The following is a 21881-nucleotide window of genomic DNA, read 5'->3' as shown; positions in this document are numbered from 1 at the left end:
CTGATTGGCCCAAAGCATGATGATGACATCATGACAAGGTCAATAGAGTCTAGGAAGGGTTAGGGTGAGGTTTTTACCTTGGTTGAGCTTTTTGGTTTTAGCTTGGGAAGAAATGGAGACCATCTGACTAAGTTGGTGAAAAGTTACTAAAAATATGTAAAATTTGCATTGTGTAACTTTACAACTTTTAAAAAGTTGCTTGAGCAACATTGTCAAGAAAGTTGCAATTTGATGGAAAGGAGTCATAAGAGGAAAATAACCACCCAACCACCCTATATAAGACATGCCAAGACCTATTAACAAGGTTAGATGCTCATTGTATGGGTTGAGTATTTTGGCAATCAATATTTTAAAGCAATATAAATGCATTTTCTTTGTTATTGATGATACTAGGTATTTAGAATTTCAAGATCAGTACTATAACTTGTGTATCCTTTGAATTAAATGTTTTCTTGATTCAATGTGTTAGTGTATAGAGATTTTGATCGTTTTCTTTTTTCCTTTGGTGAAATAGTTTTGGTTTTACACTGTCACTAGTTTTGTCTAGGTAGTTATTAAAGATGGAGTTCTAACTCACTTTCCCACAGTCCATTATGTACAACCTCTTGGGAATAGTGATTAGACTCCATGTATAGAAGAAAGGTCCCTCAAAGATAGATGAAAATTTTTTAAAGTCTTTCCCTAGGTGAGCCTGTGGTGAGTCCAGCTAGGGAAGACCACAAAGTGTACATCATTACTTGCAGAGGAGAAAAGATAGAGTTAAAATTAATTTTGGATATGGAAGAAGGAAGTCTTACCAACATTCCATGAAGTGGAGAGGATCCTACTGATCCTGGAACAAGAGAAAAATAATCTAGATTGTTGGAGCAGTTTGTGAAGCCTGAAAAGCCTAATTTTCAGCTATTTGAGTTAGGGCAATGGATGGAAGGATATGACCTCAAGACCCAAAAAATATTTGAGAGGATGTCTAATGAACCAGGAAACCTAGAAAATATTGTAGGGTTCCTTTGGAAAGCATAGGAGAAAAACCTTATTTTCTTGGAGTAGGAGACCTAATAGGGCTAATAGACCTAATAGGGGAATTTGTTGAAATCAGATAAGAAACTAGACTAAGAGGGATATCTAACACCGCTAGTTGATTGAATTGAAGTCCCTTAGGACACCTCTATGCCTCTACAAGGTTGTCTAAAGCTTATGGCAGATTTAGGCCTTTGAAGATGGTTTAAGGGCTAAGGCAACTGAGCAAGAATGCAACAAGAAGCGAAATGAGCATACCAAACTTATCGGTGGGTAGGTTGGCTTAAGGAGACTAGGTTATCCTAGTGAGAAAAGGGTCCTATAGGCGCTAGAGTAGGAGAGAAAGACACCCTCTAAGTCTTTAAGAAGACCAAGAGAATGAGCTAGTGATTGGTTCATCCAATCTGCCTGTCACCAATCTTGTTCTTTCTCTTGGTCATCTATCGATTGTTTCTTTTGGAAGAGTCAATCCCTAAGATTTGTGAATGGTCAATGCCCATGCCATTCTCAATGGAAATTAAACTATTATACCCTTTAGTATTGGTGTTATTGTAATTGTTTTTGGGTAATGATTTTTGAATGGTAGTCCTAAATAATTATCAGACTCAACCATCACATATGTTGCAGGCTCAGGTGGAGCACTACCTTGCCTATAAATAATCTTTCGAATATATCTAAGAGCTCCATTTAAAAAACCACCTCTATCCATAGATATGAAGTTAGCATGACCCTTGAATCCTTATAGATTAGTAAATCCAAATCAAGCTCATCATTTGAACAATCTTCTATTGTATTGACACTACTTGTTTTTGATGTAGCATTGTGTGGATTAGGATGCTTCAATGAATGTAGCATTTTTTTATTAAGACTGTGAACATTTTCATTTGTTGAGAAAAAATGAGTGACATTATCAAATTAAAAATTTGTTGCAACATCTAGGGTAAGAGCAAAAAGTTGGGTTGCAATTCCATGAAAGTCAACTCTACAGAATTGGACTTCTCTGAAATGGGTACCTGATTTGCTTAAAATTGGGTACCCATATCTAAAATCCCACTTTTGGCACCCGATCCACTTTTCAAAAATTAGGTGACCAATTTTTGAACTGCAGCTTAGGTGCCCGAACTACTTAAGAATTTGGCACCTAATTTTGAACAAATCAAGTACTCGATTTATTCAAAATGAGGTGCCCTATTCTAAAAATATTGGGTAACTAATTTTCAAAAACTAAAAATGCCCCCTTTTTGGCATTTTTGGTCTCATTTTTATCATTTAGAAAATAGGAGCCCGATTTTAGAGCAATACGGGAGCCCATTTTTGACCTCTATTGACCCCCCTACTGCTATTTTCTGACATACCAGGTATTTTATTTTGTTTTGTACTATTTTATTTAATTTTTTTCAGTTTTACATTTTATATGTACCATCAATTTTTTTTTTTTTTTTTTAAAGTTTTAATATACATAAAATTGTAAATTTTCATTGCTATTGAGTATTATCTTTAGATTATTGTATCTATTAATTTAAATAATAGTTTCACAAATGTTCATTTAAAAATTATTATTTTAGATGTATTGAAATTTATTTAATATGTAAGTTACAATGTTGAATGATTAGATAGATGTAAATTCATTGTTTAAACATGTAATTACATTCAATATTTTATATTTATTTCAAATAAATAGTGATTAATTATAGATTAGTTTGTAAACCATATAACAAAGAAATTAAAACTAACTATATTCATAAGTCTTTAACCTTGACCTAACCATAACTATACAATAAAACCCTAAACATATAACTAAGTATTTAATCACGTAACACCCTGCCAAGGGATCCAAACACAAATTTAGTATTTAATGATTTTACTTATTGTATTGTACTTTGTTTCATGGATTGAAAATGGATGATGTAAATTATTTTATAAATGTATATTATTTTAGCCTTTCATACCCTATGACATGTATAGTGGATGATTGTGTATTCTAAATTAATGCCAAGTGGCATTTGAAACAAATGTATATTATTCAAATGGATTAAACTTGTAGTTATTCTTTCACATGGATGTGTTATTTATTTTACTTCTAGTACTTATAATTATTTAAAAATGAAATGTAAATGTGCTCATTAAGGAATCGTAAGGAATGTAATCTCTTATGTTTTTTTAATGTAAATTATTGTACATGTTATTTCTTGCTTAGTAAAACTTTAGGTTAGTTCTTTGGATCCCTTGGATGGGTGTGACATAATGTCTCCCTTACTTTACATCAAGGTTATTATTATGGTTCAAGTATTAGGCATAGGATTTACACTAATAGTTTTTGATTAAGGGAAAACATTTAGGATTAACTATAATCCCAATTTTAACCAAAACTCTAATCATAACCCTTACTGTCATCCTAACCATAATCTTAATTTGCTAAAACCTACACCCTAATATAAATAATTAAATAAGTATCCTAAGAGCCAAGAGTTATAAATGTCAAACCATAATCCTAACCTTAAATGATAAACTATTATCCTAAATGCTTAACCCTTATCTTAAATATTAATATTCCTAATCCTAACCTTGTCCCTAAATCCTAACCCTTATACAATCTCTAACTTTTATTAAAATGCTAACCCTAATTTTAAAAGATTTACATAAATCTAAAGTATTAAATACTAAATATTAGATCCATACCTAAGCAATAACACAATGTTGTAGTAAATGATAATTTAAAATGAAAAAATATAAACTCTTATAGTTGTCAATGATATTATAATCTCATCCCTAATTATAAATGCTAAAATTGTACTTTAAATGGTAAAACATGCGCCTAATACAAAATATTGAACCTTGACATTAAGTTTTAAATTCTAATCTCAAGTCTAACCCTTATCCTAAACCTTTATCCTAAATTCTTAACCCTTAGCCTAACAAAGTTATCCTAAATGCTAAACCTTTATCCTAAAAATAATCATAAATGCTAAGCCCTTCTCCTAATTCTAAGTAAAAATATTAAGCTTGAATGTTAAACCCTAATCTTGACCTTAACTATGATTTAAATATAAGGTTAGGGTTTAACATTTAACATTTAAGATTAGGATCTAGTATTAGGATTTGTATTCAATTCTAGAATATAAATAGGATAAGCATTATAATTTAGATTTTATAATTAAGGTGTATATTTAGATTTATGATTAAGGTTTATAATTAAGGTTTATATCCAGCAACTCATTAAAACACCATAAGAAAAATGATAATTTGTGAAGTTTCTAGGAAAACATATTTTATTAATCATTGAAACTACTGAGGCTAATGTTTGGATGAGCCAAGAGTAGTTCACAGTTGGAAAAAAATAAGCATCCAAAAGTAATTATAAAAGATGTGATTAATATAATACAAAGTTTTCTAATAGTAAAAAGACTTTGGTCATAATTAGAAAATGCAATTAATATAACACATTCCAACATAGAAATTTAGAGCGAAGAAAAGTTCTATTAGCAATTCATAACAATTGTTAAATGATAAGTTAAGATTTAAATTACTAAAGAAGATATTATAAGTTTAAGTATTATGATTAGAATTAGGATTATTATGGTTAGGGATAGGGTTCATGTATAGGATCTAGACTTATAGTTTGCATTAGCGGATAATATTTAGGATGAACTATAATCATAAATATAAATCAAATCATAATTCTATCTTTAAGCTTTCATTCTAATTGTAACATTAACTCTCATCCTAACGCTATCTATTATATATCCTTTAAACAATAGCACCATAATAAATACCCAAAATCTAAATATAATTCTAACTAAAACCATAATCCTAGGTAAACCCTAACATTAGTCATAATCATTATAATAATCTTAAGCTTAGCCATCATGAAAACCCTAAACATAACAAAATTCTAAAGCATAACCTTGCCATAATCTTAACTTTGTTTGATCCTGAGATGAACATATAATTCACAATAAGAATACAATCCCCCAGTGTCACAAAATAAGTGTATGCAAAAATTGATCTAGCTACTTGGATATAGAAAAGGGAAATAATTTTGAGGTAAACAACCCTAGAAAAAACAACACATTAGAAGTTGCATTCTTAGTCCCCCTGCCAATTTCTTCATACTTTCCTTCCATAATCTTAATTATCCTCATTTTTTTCTCATCTTATCCTTATATTTCTTAATGATTTTGTACATTTCCTCACTAGTTTAGTAGGCCAAATAAATGCATAAATAGTGTTGAATAAAAAATCTTATAAGAGTATCAAAATATATTTTTCCTTTCTATAAGATCAGTTAGGGGTCTAGGATATAAACATATAACTGTAATTTTTTTTTAACAAGACTTTTAAAACTAAATATTATAGGAATATAACTACTCTAGCATTCAATATAAAATATTAATAATAAAAAAATCACTACAATATATTTCATAAAGCAATTCCAATTAGGATCTAGATCATAATCTAACAAAACAATGGTTAAACTATTGGGCACTTTCACATCCTTTTCCTTAATATCAAAAACATGTTCCCTTGAACTTGCATAGACAAAACAAGTTCATATCTAACATTGAAACCAAATTTATATAGTTGATTTATTAATATAGTTTTTTGGAGTATTATTTTATGATTAGACTTAAATTCGGTATAATGTTCAATTAGCCTTAACATTAAAGTTTACTTAAGTGTTTAACTTTATTTATTTAATTGATATGGTTTTAAAGATCTGCACATTTATATAATTAATATTTTAGATTTAAATTTTATTAAAAAGTAATTTTGTTATTTTTATGTTGTTTAAACATATATGCAGATTATATTTGATGGACCCGCCACCACCCCCTCCCCTTGCCCCACCCTCGCCTCCACCCCTCCATCTCCAGCTCCAGCTCCACCCCCACCTCCATGACCACCTAGTCATCCTCCACCACCCACCGTAGATGATCTAAAAGAGAGCATGAGGTGTAACCTTAACAACCTGATGTGAGATATTGAGGCTATTAGATGTGAGGCACATCCCCCTCATCACCTACTACACCTTGCAGATAGCATGCAAGGTTTCATTCACTCCATACAACATCTAGATTGTGATATTGATTCATTTAGATTATGGAGGCAAAACATGTCTGGCTTCTATTCTAATGGCTTATGATATAGAGAGGTCCATAACCTCAAAATAGTTAAAGGATATTTTACATGATATTTTGTAAACCTTAAGACAAGTGAGGAGATTAACGAGAAGAAGCCTCATATTTCTATTAGATGGTATACACATCCACGCATAGCAACACACTTTTGGGAGCAGTGGTGGATGGTATTTGACCTTCCACCACACGCTAATCATGAGGTGCCCATGTACTTCCTTAGGAAGCTACAAGCTGAGTTTGAATTGGGTTTGAAACCCAATTATTTTGATATCGGATCATTTTAGGGGTTGGTGGAGGGATGCCTCAGGATAGGCCCGGGGCAAAGCTGAGTGATAGAACGAGAAACTGTAGATGACCTTAGCCCCTTGTACCTCTTCCTACACTTGTTGTACTAGATCCACACCATCATCATGTAGTTTCATCTACTCTTACCTCTATGAGTGCCCTTTTGGGTATTTTAGTACAATAGTGGATGCAAATGACACATGTTTGTCCACTTGGACATATTTGTACTAGCTGTGGAGGCATATGTAGAGCACTCCATAGCAATATTGATGTAGCGCATGATGACCATTATGCTGGGGGTGCTAATTTTGATGATGACATATACCCTACCCATGGTAATGGTAGTGATGAGATTGATGTGTCATCATTTGTTGACCTCATGCAGTGAGAGCTTGGAGATAGTTAAGAGCAACAGGTAAAACTTTAATTAAAATTTAAATATAAAGTACATTATTATTTACTTTCTACATGCATGTGTAATTGTATTAACCATATTAATTTGTACTTTTGAAATAATAGAGGATGGATGATACTATTCCTCCTAGGAAGCAATATAGTCTTTTTTCAAGACCTATAGATGTTGGTGTTCCTCATACAGTATGCACTTTGAATTACATTGTAAAAATGTACATTCAAACTTGCATTTAATAATATGTGCTCATATGTTCTTTTTATCTAATTTTGTAGGGATTGTCCATTGCGACAAAGTTTGATGTTAGTATAGGTCCTCATCCAGTTACCACTGAGGCATAGCCTCAAATACATACGGTATGAACATTTGACTAAAGAAAAATAATTTGTACTATTTTTATGTATGTACATTGTTCTTAACTTATAATCTAAACAATTTTGACTCGTGTATATATTTTATGTGTTTTGATTTTACGAGAAGGACATGGATCATACTCATCCATATAAGCCTTGATACAGTTTATTTTTGAATCCATCTTTTGATCATCATGCTAGCATACCTGTTGATACATCTATGACATTGGCTACTACTCAGGTATGATATATATACATATTTTTATAGTGTATAAAAAATGTAGTGTACAAATTATGTACTTTTTAGTTTACATACTTTGTAATTATTCATGTATATATAATTTTGACTCAACATTTATGTATCCATAATTTTAGGACTATGTCACCATGAGTATTGCTAAGAGTATGAAACTTAGCTAGATGGAGGTACCTACATCATCCTTTGAGGTCAGTATTGTGATTTATGTACATACATAGTTCATTATGCTCTTTATCAAATTTTTAAAATGTATGTATTGTAAATTACAGGACCTCACCACTACTACATTTGGTAGCTTTCACAGTGCACCTCCTCCTATTACAGAGGGACACCCATCTCATTGGTATTTATTTTATTATGTAGTGAATATTTAATTTATTTGCAAGCTAGATTTTGAAATACATTTCAATTAAGCATGTACATGATGAGATGTGCCTCATGTTACATAGGATGATCCATCTACCTCACAAGGTGTCCCACATGATGAGACAACTCATATTACATAGGATGATCCATCTAAGTCCTCTTTGATCAGAGTAAAGAGGACATTTGATCAGATAGATTAGGTCTTGTTGGCACCTTTAGATTTTGTTTTTATGACACATATTGTTTATTTTGATACACTTTGTATTAGGACAATTAATTATATTATATGTATTTTTTGACTTCATAGATCACGTTATGACATGTTAGACCATGTACTATTTTTTTGCGACTTCTTATCATGCTAGTATATGTAGTATATATTATTATGTTTCATCATGTTTTAAGTATTCAAAACATTTTCTTTATTGTGACATATTTTATTCATGAAAATATGACACATTTTGTAAGTATATATGCTACATGAATAATGATTTTAACTATTTATAGAGCATTAGTAATGATATCAAAAAGGTTATTGGATAAATATCACCTAAAATTTATGCTTTGAGATTCGTACAAATAAAATTGACCTACTATTATTAATATTTTTCATCCTAAAAATTCAATTTATAAAATTTAGGTAAAGATTGAAGATTTTTTGATGAAATGATGGATGATACCCTTCCTTTCAAACATTTTCTAATCAAGGCTATGTACATATGTTCATACAATTATGTACCTAGGAAAGTCATGTACCTAGATGGTTCCTTATAACTTTGACTTAGGTTTTCTTACATCCCAAGTAATTAAATAATTGATTGAGGTAGTTTTAATGTGTCCTAATTGGTCCTAATATATTCCAAGGTTTTCTAATGGGTCCTGGGGCCACTTACAATCTATTATGACCTGTTATGATATATTAGAATCATTAGCATCCCATTTGTGTGTCCTATTATAGAACTTAATGTATTCTAAGGGATCCTAATAGACCCTAAGATGTCCTAGGACCACTAAGAACCCATTATGACCCTTCATGATATATTAATACCATAGTTTAAGATCCAAGAGGAAACATTAGGACTGATTACAACCACTTAGGAACTATTATAATGCCTTTGGACATAGTAGTGTATCGTATGATGGTGAATGTGTTCAGAGGGGTTATAATTGGTTCTTATGAGTCCTAATGGCCCCTAATGGATTATAAGGGTTCCCAATGGGTCCTAAAAGGTCATGGGATCACTTAAAAACATATTAGAATGCCTTAAGACACATTAGGAGCCATTAGGGCATATTATAACACATTAGTGTTTTTTATGCCCCTTAAGATTATCTAAGAGGCATTAATGGATTTTAATATGTTTTAAATGGTCATAATGTGCAGCCTAAACTATATTAATGGGTTTTCAAACCACATAGGACCAATTGTGATCCATTCTAAGATATTAGGACCACTTAGGAAACATTACTATGTCTTCCAATGGTTAATGTGTTATAAGAGGTTTTAATGGGGTCTAATGGGTCCTAATGTGTGCAAGTGGACCCTAATGTGTCCTGATGAGACCTTAATGTGTACTAATGGGTCCTAAAAATCTGTAATGTCCCATTAGAACATATGACTCATTAAGGTGCATTAGACCTCTGAACGGTGTCCTACAATGACTAATGTGCTATAAAGGCTCATAATGGGTCATAATGATTCTTAGGAGGTTGTAATTAGTCTCAAGGATTCCTAGAACCACTTAGGGCCCACTAAAACTCCTTAGGAAAAAATAGGATTGAATAGGACACAGTACAACCCTAAAGTGTATCTTACAAGGATTAATGTGTTCTAAGGGTTCATAATGCGTGTTAATGGTATGAATGGGTTCCAAGGAGTCATAATGAGTCCTAAGGTTTCTTATGACCACATATGACCCATCAAAACCTCTTGGAAATATTAGAATGTACTAGTACACATTAGAAAATATTACTTTTAGGACTACAATAATTAATGTGTTGTAAGGGGTCCTAAGAGGTGCTAATTTGTCCTAAGGTGTCCTAATGGGAACCCTTTCTGATAAATTACAAGCACTTATAACCCTCCCCATATCTTTCCCTCCCTCTCTCTCTCCCTCTCTTCCTCCTTCCCTCCCTCTCACTTAACATGGTTAACATGGTTAAACATTCATGTCAATTATCAACATAACAATAACATATAATTAATACAATGAGTAATGGTCTTTAAATTATCATGTACAAGTGAAGGGTTTAATATTACAATCAATAGTAATTTTAAACTTCAAACAAACATTATTTTAAACATGCTTGAATGTAAAAGTAATGGAAAAAATAGGAGGTCATTACTTAAATTGACAATTAATTTATAATATCAAGTGCACACCTTTAACTTTCAAATAGAAGTAAACTCCTATTTTTAAATTTGTTTGTACAACATATTTCACAATATATGTCAGACAATGTAAATGATAAATTTATAGAAGTGAACTCAAAATATAAATTGGTTCAACACATCTCTTCAAATGAGGTCCTATAAAATAAAATTGTAAAACAAAAACACATGTTAATAAACACATAAATTAAAATGAGATATCTGAACTATGTAAATATATGTGTAATTTGTATGTACTCACTATGTGGAATTGCACAAGATGGTCATGCTCGATCCACTTTAACATTTAAATTTTTATAAATTGTAATTGAGACCTGAATAAGAGGAACATATATAAGCCCTCTAATTTGGTATTAATAGCACAAACATATAGGTAATTAAATTATATAACTACATATATAAAAATAACACAATAAAGAAAAAACTTACATGTGTTTGATTTAAATGTAGTCATCCCACTATACCATTTGCATCCTCTCTCTTTTGCAATGCATCTATGATTGTCTCGTGCTAATCCATTGAAATTGTCATTTGATATTCGTTGCCACAACCAAATGAGAATAGTTTAAAATCTTCTTTCTAGATTGGTAGTCTTCAAATACTAGTAAATCATTTCTTCTCGCTAGGTATATATGTAGCCAGGTGCCAACTACAATGATAGACCCAACCGAATACTCAAAACCATCATTGTCTACTAGATGACATATCAATTTTTTCTTAGGTTCCACACATCTAGCTAGCAAATACTCAATGTGTTCATCATTATTACTAGGCATAGTAACGACATAAACATGTCCTACAAGATAAGATAAAGTACAGAAACACTTTAATCACATGAGTACATATGCAAATTATATAAATTGAAGCATGAGATCATAATAAAATCTAATTAAATTGTGCATACCAGATTCTGTGAGGTTTGAAATATGATCATAGTCTTTTGATACAAAAGTAACATTCTGGCCTTCATTTACTATATCATCTTGAAAATGTGTGTCAGTAGGTGCTAATAATTTTTGTTGCCAATCTTCAACCCATTTTGTATTCTTGCATTCTTCCCATTCACGTGCAAGACAAAATTGACAAAAACAACCAAGCTCCCTAGTCCATATAGTCCAAGTGTTAGAATCTGAACTCCTAAATGAATGCCATTTAGTTGACCCATTAATTGTATCACAGTCATATCTTTAAAGGATATTCTTCTCTTCAACTAGGTAGAAGAAATATTTGATTGTAGAGTTCTCACTTGATCCCATGAATAAATATTTGTTACACCATTTGACAATCTCATATGCATTTTTGAATTTAGCTTTTTCCTCAAATTTTAATTGCTCTCTACTAAGTTCTCTCGTTAGGCATGCATCGACACCACCATGTTCTCCTTTATCATGTCCAGCCTCAAAAAAAATCCACACATGTTGGATGTTAGTTTGCCTATGTGTCCTACTCAACCAATAGAACACTCTAGCATTCTTGAATTGTCCTGTACAATTATTTGACCATATCCAATGTTGTGTCATTTGAATTTTTCTCTCTTTTAAATTATCATAAAAGACCTTGAAACAATATTGGACAAACTCAGATGAATGGAGTTTATTATCACTCATATAAAAATGATACTCTCTTAATATTTTTTGATCCTCCTCTGTACTATTAGGTGCATGCCTATAAACTATATAAACATAAATTGTTACTTGCACTAAATTGTAATATTGTGATTGTACCTCTTCTTGTGGTGGAAGTGTGTAGTTCTTTGCAAAGTCAACAATTGAAAGTATAATACCAATTGGAAATGTATTCTTACATATGCAAAATTGTCCATCAAGCCATCTAGCATATTGAGAGTGTTTAACATATTTTGGAATGATCACACTCTTAAACTCATCCATAAATGCATGACAACTAACTTTATCTGTAACTAGATCACACCTTTTTCCAATTTTCCCATCCTTCAATGGATATTCAATAGTTTTGAATCTTTTTACCTCAACTAATTGTTGTTCAAAAGTAGTCAAAGCATTTTCATGCAAACATTCATCTAATAAAGAAAGATTGCCACACATATCACATGTACCAGAAATATGTGCATTGAAAAGAAAGTACTTATCATTAGGTGGCTTACAAAAAAAACCTAATATGAAATCCTTTATAGTTTGAGGTGGTATTTTTATACCGCATTCCCGCAACATTTCTTTACTATGTATGGTACCACGTATAGATTGAAATACATCATAATGGTAATGAGATTGAATATGAGTTTTACAAAAACATGTGATTCTTTCCCTGTTAATCCTTACATACCATGGTTACTGTTGTCACTTAGGTTTGCACCCTTGTCCAAGGCCTATGTGCGAGGACAACCTAGTGAAACATGGAAACAACCTCCAAGCTGTGGGACCTGAACCGCGAGGTTGAGTCTCTGGAGAAGGCCGGCTTTCTCTTACTGTCAGGGCACACCTATCTATTCTCAGAAGGGAAAGGGAGAAAGAGAGCATTAAAGAAAATCTACCTAGGCTAATCTAAGGCGGTGATGCACAAAAATAGAGTGTTCAGACTCATTTTCTTGCCCATGTATGCACTACGGAACTAGGGTAACATTCAAGGTCATACATTCATTCAGACTTATATCAACCAGCAGCCACATGTAGATCAGGAGACTAACTAAATAACACCAGGAAACAGGAGATTTCACTCGTATATTATTCAATAAGCCAAAGATAGATATAGTATGTAGACCACTGATCTCAACAATGCATCAACGAGAGGCAAAACGATACACATACACGTTGATGGCTGAAAGAGATGATATAGGATGTTTATCTAGCTCAGAGACAAAGGGATTTTACACTGCAAGTCTGCAAGCAGCAGCAGAGAAAATCAGTAAGAGTCCCCCTTTACAAAATGTACAAAAATTGCCTTTATAGTTAAGGCGTAACTGAGATCTTTTGCATTACATTCACTCCTCACCTACTGGCATTAATTCCTCATCTGTAAAATCCAATCAAGGATTTGATTTAGGCATGGCTCTGGGTACAGAAAATCCAATATCTCATTGAAAACAGGGGCATTGAAGGAGCAGGAATGGCACCACAACATTCCCTGACATGGTAGATGGATCGACTGGATACATGGAGTGTCCCTTTGCACCTGATATTCATTTAGGTCCACATGTTGACTGGGCCACGTGGGGCAATCACTTTCCTCCCCTTTGCCACCCTGGCAGTCCTCTTCACGCGCTGACCACACCTTTATGTTTGATTGGGCGCTATGTCGTTATGGGTGCCATGCCCTGAAGTTCCTAATAGCGACATAGCGCCCAACAGTTATCTCTATCCGTGGTGGTACCAAACTGTGACTGCGATGCCCCAACCTGACTGTATCATTGACTTGGCAACTTAACTGTCAATTATAACAATGATGTTAACTGCACATCCCCCTTGGGCCCCAAGGACACGTGGTAGAAAGGCTCCAACTCGCTATGGAAAACCTCGCGCAATTTCCCCATAGCGTGATGGCGCCTGCCCCTGATCTCTGCAGATCTGACGGCTCAAAATTCAACCCCTGACTGCGCTAGCCGCGTGAAGATCTAGTGCCACCTCATGTCTATGTTCTCATCTAGCATATGTGGCAGTCCTTCATTGGCCTGATGTAGCACCATTCTGGCGAATTCCATAACACTTGGCCCCACTGACCTGCCACGTGGTACTAAGGCGCTATGTCGCTATGGAAAAATTGTGGCAACCTTCCCATAGCAAGATAGCGCCCAACTGCCATCTCACCCTTTGATGCAAACATGGCGTATTCTGAAATGCCATCGTGGTAGATGAGGTACCACCCTGACCGATCACGAGGCCACGACATTAGATAGCTCATCCCACCTATTCTGTCCTACGGTCCCACCAAGCCGGAGAGTCCGTCATGGTCTGTTTTCCATTTGGGCGCTATGTCGCCAACGGAAAACTCATGAGTTTTCCGATGGCGCCATGGCACCCCACTAGCATTTCTAAACTTTTCGGCTGCCTGACCTCTTCTCCCCGCAAAAATGGCCCATCGTAAACTTTCTTGCCGTCACACCTCCCGGCCGGGCGCTATGTCTCCAACATAACCTTCGCACATCTCCGCCATAGCGCGCTGGCACCTACCGTCGATTGGCCTCGATCCAACGATCATGGAGACTCATCATTCTGCAACTCCCTTCCCTTGTAAGTCACTGGGCCTGCGGCACATGTGGCACTTCCCTATTGGTCCGACAATCGCTTAATCCTTACTGCACCAGCTGCGTGAGACCTAGTTCCACCAAGACACGTGGCGCCTAGGCGCTATGTCACCAACGTTAACTCTCGGGCAGTTCTCGATGGCAAGATAGGGCCAGTCGTAGATGCTTGTAGATCTGACGATCATGAAGACTCGCCATTTGGCTGTGTTGGTCAAGCTGAGATCTGGTGCCACCTCATGTCTGCATTCTGATCTAGCACACGTGGCTGTTCTTGATTCACCGTAAAACTAACCGCTGTCGGTACACCTTTTTGACGACACAGTCTGCCCGTCGTGAGACTTTCGACCTGCTGCGAACTTTTCAATCTACGACTGGGCCCATTCCACTTGGCACCACCTCAGCAATGCATCCTGGCGAGACTTGACCCTACCGACACGTGGCAAAAGGGTGCCAAGTCACTATGCAAAAAACCTTGTAGCTTCGCAATGGCGAGATGGCGCCTGCCGCCGATCCATTTTCAATCTGACGATCACAAAAAACTTGACCTCCCACAACCCACCTTCTTTATTAAATTGTCGGGCCCGCTGCCACGTGGCATCTCCTTGTTGGTCTGTTGGCTACTTGAATCTAACTGCGCCGACAGCATGAAATGTGGCCCCACCAGGACACGTGGCACACGGGCGCTATGTCACCGACGTTAACTCCCGGGCAAGTCTCGATAGCGAGACAACGCCAGTCGTAGATCCCTGCAGATTCGACGATCGTAAAGACTCGCCATTTGTGCTGAGACTATTGGGCCCACCTGACACGCGTCATTAGGGCGTGATGTCGCTGTCCTAACCCTTGCGCAACTCATCCATAGCGCGATGGCACTTACCGTCGATCCGAGTTGATCCGACGGTGGTGAACGTAAGCCCCGACTGTGTTAGCCGTGCTAACAGGAACTCTTACATGGCACACGTGGTTTCTCCCGATTCATCGCCGGAACACCTGATCACGTCGGTCGTTGAAACTTGTTACTGTGACTATTTCCGCCGGGCGCTATATCGCTATGGAGATTTTTCGGCTGATATGCGATAGTGACATAGCGGACAAGGCACCGTGGAACTTTTTTGACCCGCCAAACGCTGGACCCACCTCTACAATGTGTCCTCAGGGTGTCATCGTGCTATCATAAATATCGTACATTTTCTTTATAGCGTGATGGCGCCAACCGTCGATACCGCTTAGATCTGTCGGCCAGAAAACTCGCGGGTCATAGCATTAAAATATCAACTCTGAGACTAACCGTTGAATAAGCCGTGCGTTCAAATTTAAATCCTTGGCGGTAAAACCAGAGGTAACACTTCTGGCGACTCGCAGGGGGCATGAACCTGCTCAATGCATGACCAGTGCCTGAAAATGATCCATTGGGCCATGGAGTCGGAAAAGAGGGCCTGGAAGGTATGGAATAGAGAGCTGCAAGAAACCCTAACCCTTAATGAGGAAATCAAAACATTAAAAAATCCTTGGACTCTGGCTCTGTCCCTGCGACTTTGAAACAAAAACAGGACCTCCTCAGCAACCTGAGACTTGTCAAAACTTTGAGAACTAGCGACTCAAAAAGTGAGCCATGTGCATACGCACTTATTGTAAAACAAGAACAATAGGAAGCGACTAACTTAGCTATGTACATGGATTCACAACCCTCAGAAATAGGGCTTCAAATGGATCTCATTGACTGGAATGGGCAGAATTTCACCATTTGGCCTGCTTAGCTGGAATGCATTGGCTTGTTTGCAACTGGAGATCAGATAAGGGCCACTCCATAGTGGATCAAATTTGGAGTGCCTTCCTGGTTTTTCTCTGTCTGAGTCCCACTTGAGAACTAAATCTCCTTCTCTGAAGATTCTAGCCCTTGCCTTCTTATCAAAACTCTTCTTCATCTGCTGCTGGTGTATCTCCAGGGTTTGCATAGCTTTGTTTCTCTTTTCTTCCAGTTCAATCAACTCTACCATTCTCACTGACATGGGACTATTTTCAACCAATTCCAACTGATGAGCCAACTCCAAAGATGGGAATTCCAATGAGATTGGAAGTCTAGCCTCCCTACCATTTACTAACACAAAAGGTGAATTCCCAATAGATCTCTTGGGTGTTATCCTATCAGCCCACAGAGCAGTCCTTAATTTTTTATGCCAAACCCTCTGACTGTCTTCTATCGTTCTCCTTATGATTTTGATCAGATTTTTGTTGGAAGATTCAACTAAACCATTGCCCTGCAGGTAGTAATTCGATGATGTGCTTAGATAGATATTGTGACTCATTGCCCATGCACAAATCTGGGTTCCAAAAAAAGATTTGGCATTATCTGAGATGATAGTGGAAGGAGCTCCAAACCTAGATACAATTCCATCAAGGAATTCAACAAATGATGGCTCTGTAGCATCCTTCAAGGAAACTGCCTCTGTCCGCCTAGTGAAATAATTGGTAGCAGCCAAGATCCATTTATGACCTGCACTAGATGGAGGATTAATGGGGCCTATGAAATCTAACCCCCACTGGGTGAAGGGCTGATCCACCTGAATGGGGTGAAGAGGAAGAGCTGCAAGTCTTTGTTTACCTGAGAAAAAGGCACATTTCTCACATTTTCTCACATACCTATAACAATCATGGAATAGAGATGGCCAGTAATATCCAACCCTCATGATCTTCATGGCGGTTGTTCTTGTAGAGAAGTGGCCACCATCAGGGCCATCATGAAGTTCTTTAATCATCCTCTCAACCTGATCTTCTTCAATACATCTCAACAGGGTCCCATTAAAATCCCTCCTAAATAGGATATCATCAATCACAACATAGGGAATGGATTGCAGTCTATATTGTCTTCTTTTAGCTCTGTCCAATCCCTGAGGGTATCCATTCCCTAATAAAAAGTTCCTCATGTCATCCATCCAGCTCCTTGGGGCATTAACATTTCTTTCCTCCTGCTACTCTGCAATTACCATAGCAGTCCCTTCATCTGAATCCTGACCTGATAACATTTCCTTGCATAATCCTCTCCCTCTTACCAACTTGGTAATTTGAATATCAACATCATATTCCATTACCCTAGTGATCCATCCAGCTCTCTTTTCACTGATATCCTTGCTTAACAGGAAGTCTTTTACACTCACATGGGGTACCAACAAATGGATCCTATTATGGGATAAGAGGTGTCTAAATTTCTTCAAGGCTCTAATGACTGCAAGGGCTTGCTTCTCAACAAAGCTATACTTATCTTCATATTCCTTGAGTCCTTCACGAAAGAAGGCTATGGGCTGCTCCTCATTCTTGTCATTTGTCTGAGTCAAGACAACAGAAACACTTGACTCACCACCTAAAGTGTAGAGGATGAAATCTTTATCAAAATTTGGGTTCATGAGAGTGGGGGCTGAGGCTATGGCTACCTTAATTTCTTCAAAACTCTCCTTCCCCTCCTTGGTCCATGAGAAGACCATATCTTTCTTAAGCATGGTTGTGAGGGGTTTCACCATGATGGCAAGATTAGGAATAAACCTTCTTACGAAATTTATCCTACCAAGGAAACTTTGCAGCCCTTTCTTGTGTTTAGGGAGGGGAAGGGCAAGTATGGCTTTTGTTCTTTCTAGATCAATGGTCAACCCATCCTTAGATACAATGTGTCCCAGTAATTTTCCTTGGCTAGTAGCAAAGACACACTTGGCTGGGTTGAGGGAAACCCCAAACTCTCTACATCTTAGAAATACCTGTCTCAAATGATCAAGGTGATCTTTTACATTCTTGGAATATACAGTTATATCATCAAGGTATACTAAGACAAACTTGTCGATTAATCTTTTGAAAGCTACCTCCATTGCCTTTTGGAATGTGCAACCTGCATTTGTTAGTCCAAATGGCATCTTGCAATAAGCATAGGTGCCCCATTTAGTAGTAAATGTTGTATTATATCTGTTAGATTCTTTAACCAACACTTGGTTATAACTAGAAAATCCATCAAGAAAAGAGAACCTCCTTGACCCACTGACCTTGGATAGAATTTGCTCCATAGAAGGGAGAGGATGGTGATCCTTAAGGGAAGCCTGATTAAGATTCCTAAAGTCCACACACAATTTGATTTCTCCATTCTTCTTCCTTATAGGGACAAGGTTAGCCACCCATGATGAGTGTTTGATAGGAAAAATTATGTTAGCTTCAATCAACTTGGATAGTTCCTTCCTCATTAAGGGTTCAATCTTGGGATTCACTGGCCTCTGTTTTTGCCTTACTAGTTTGACCCTATCAACTAAATCTATGGTATGCAATAGTAACTGGAGCATAATCATCCTTTTCTGCAGCTAGATTTATTCCTTTGCCTCTTGTCTGATCATCAGGATTAAAGACACTTTCCAAGGTAATGAGACCCTTGGGCAACTTGTTGGAAGTGAGGTGAATGATCTGATCACCATACTGATCTTGTAGTCTTGACTGATTTCTTTCCGAAAATTCTGCTTCATTCTGCAAGAAACTCACAATCTGCTCATCAGACTCAAACACCTGCTAATGAGTATTATTATCAGGAATAGCAGGCCTTACTACCACCCTTATTTGTTGCTTCCTTTCTTCCTCGAGATTCCCTGGCACATCATAAGATGCATCCACTGCTGCAAGTCTATCAGCATATTTGTTTTCTTTCCTAGGAATGCTTTGGATATCAAATGCTTAGAAACCCTCAAGAAAATCCCAGACTCTATGTTTATAAGACTTGAGCAGGCCATTTTTGGTGATATTCTTATTTCTCACTTGGTTCACTACCAACTCACTTTCTCCATATACTTTCAAGGCTTGAATTCCCCTCTTTTAGGCAAGTAGGAGACCTTGGATCAAGGATTCATACTCAGCCACATTATTGGTACAACTGAATTGGAGCCTAAAAGAGAAGTAGTATCTTATTTGTGCAGGAGAGATCAACATAACACCGGCCCCTGATCCATTTCTATTCCTTGAGCCATCAAAGTACATACTCCATATTCCACTTATGTCATCATTAGCTCCAACAAGATCAGGAACTTGAGCCTCCTTCTCTATTATGCAATATGTACTAAGGCTCATCTAAAGAGTTTTCGGCATAGGTTCAAACAGACATGTACTTGCCCACTCATCTAAGAAGAAATCAGGAATCTCTACTATGGAGGTGGCAGGCTCTTTTACCACGTCATTCTCATCCACCTCCAAAATAGGGCAATTCATATTAATGAAGTTGGGGGTGTAGGGTTCAGTGTGATGAAGGGCTTGAGGTTCTGCTCTAATTGAAGCATTGGCCCCATATCTGGTCTTAAATGACATATAAGACCAATCAGCAGATATGAATCCGCCTATTTGGGCAGTGAAGTCTCTTGAAAGACAGATGGCAAAATAGGGCTTGACTTCAGTAACAGATATGTCTTGAATCATAGTACAACCAGGGCATGCATGTAGGGCCATTTCCACATTCTTAAGGATGCCTACGATTTTGACAGTACTCCCATCTAATTGTAACACATCCCTAATAATGGGCTCATATTTCATTCCTAAAGCATCAGCAACACACCTAGGCATTACTGAGCTGCTAGCCCCTGAATCTATCATGCAATTATGGACTAACTTGCCCCCTATAATCAGAGAAACATAGAATGGAGGAGGTCTAACCTTTTTATTTGTCTCCACGTCACCTTATGGTTGTACTAAACTAGTGTCACCCTCCATGGTAGATGACTAATCTTTGGGCTCAATCTTTTCCAATTCTTGTTGTAGCATCCTTTTCTGCATTGGTATGGTGGCAACTGCATCCCACATGGAAATGCTTACATTGGTTTTCTTCATTTGCTCTACCACACTCAAGGGTGCATTAGGAATTTTGGCAAAAACTTTGGGAGTTGTACCCATGAGAGGCCGAGATGAAGCAACATAGGGATCGCTTGCATCCTCCATTCTTGGACCTTGCCTTTGCTATTGTGAAGTGTTTGTTTGCTCATTTTCTTTTTGTGTATGAGGTATAACACTTGAAGTTGAGGCCTGCTCAGGAGAAAGGGGGGCAGTATGTTCCATAGCTCTCCTCTTGCTTCTTGTGTTATGAGCAACAGAATCCTGGTTTACATTACAATGCTCCTCCACCTGGTGATTCATAAAAGAGCAATCACCCTGCCTCTGAACATATGAGGCCTCCTTGGGATGATCTTCCTTGTGTGGTTGCTTTACTGCGGACTCCTGGACAGTTAGGGCCAAATAAGATTCTGCTTTCTGACATAGGCAGTAGGTATAAGAATAGTTACATGAAGGACAGAAGTCTTGATCTTGGGCTAAGTTATTTTGAGGAACTAAAGCTCTACTCTGATTTGAGCTTGAAGCAGCAGCATGACTATTTTTCCTATTTTGATCAAAAGAGCTATTCCAATGATTAGGAGGCCTACCACCACTTAGAGCCTAATGTTGTAATTGGGGGGGCTTGCCACTTTGGGCTTGCTGCCTCTCTAAGGCCACCACCTTGTTGCTCATTTTTTGTATTAGAGAAAAACTATCCTCTAATCTCTTCCCTTGGTCGTTCAACTCCTTCCCCTGCTCTTGCAATTTTTTATCCAGAGTCCTCTCTCTTTTATCTGTATTTAGCACTAGACCTTGGAGCATTTCCTTGAGTTCCTCTATTCCGTTTGAGGATGTGGAAGCTTGGGGAACTGGAGTAAGGGCTTGTGACGTAGAAATTGTAGGAAGAGGGGCTATTGCTGGTTGGTGGTTGGGAACATCAGGAAAGAAAGGCATAGGAGGCCATGGAGCCAACTTTCCACCTTGTATTAGGATATTCTCAGCTTTTATAGCTGTCTCATAAGCATTTGGTAATGTATCTCCTCCCATAGTTTGGATAGTAGTGGCAATGTCACTATTGAAAGCTCTAAGGTAATGCAAGAAGGCATTACCAGGGGTAGGTTTCACTATAGTAGGTATTCTATCCCATGTCTTTTGGAATTTGTAATTAAAATCAGTCATACATTCATGGGGGGCTCTTTTTATTGTAGTCAGCTGCTCTAGTAGTGACAAATGGTCACTCTTATCTTCAAAATGTTTGCATAATCCTGCTCCTAGTCCATCCCAATTAGTTATGGAACCATGAGCTAAGCCTCTGTACCACTGTAATGCTTTTCCTTTTAAGGATGAGGCTAGAAGTCTGACAGCAACATCGTCTTCTGTAATACCATGAATATTGCAGACATTCGCTACCTCTTGGATATGCTCTAAAGGGGAAATAGAAGTTTCAACAGTAAAATTAGGTATACTTTTTAGTGCAGATACTAGTATATCATGTCTTTGGGCTAACAACAGAGGACTTCCACTGTTAAAGGTGGCAAAAGCATGAAATCTTGGCTGTGCCATATAAACAAGTGTTCTATTGATGAGTGTTGATGGCAATCTAGGCTGAGTTCGAACAGTAGGGGG

This window comes from Cupressus sempervirens, chromosome 1 (genome assembly GCF_028749045.1).
Source record: "Cupressus sempervirens isolate cs-2001-9-10 chromosome 1, ASM2874904v1, whole genome shotgun sequence".
Classification (NCBI taxonomy): domain Eukaryota; kingdom Viridiplantae; phylum Streptophyta; class Pinopsida; order Cupressales; family Cupressaceae; genus Cupressus; species Cupressus sempervirens.
The sequence above is the reverse complement of the archived record's forward strand: the minus strand, read 5'-3'. Positions refer to the sequence as shown.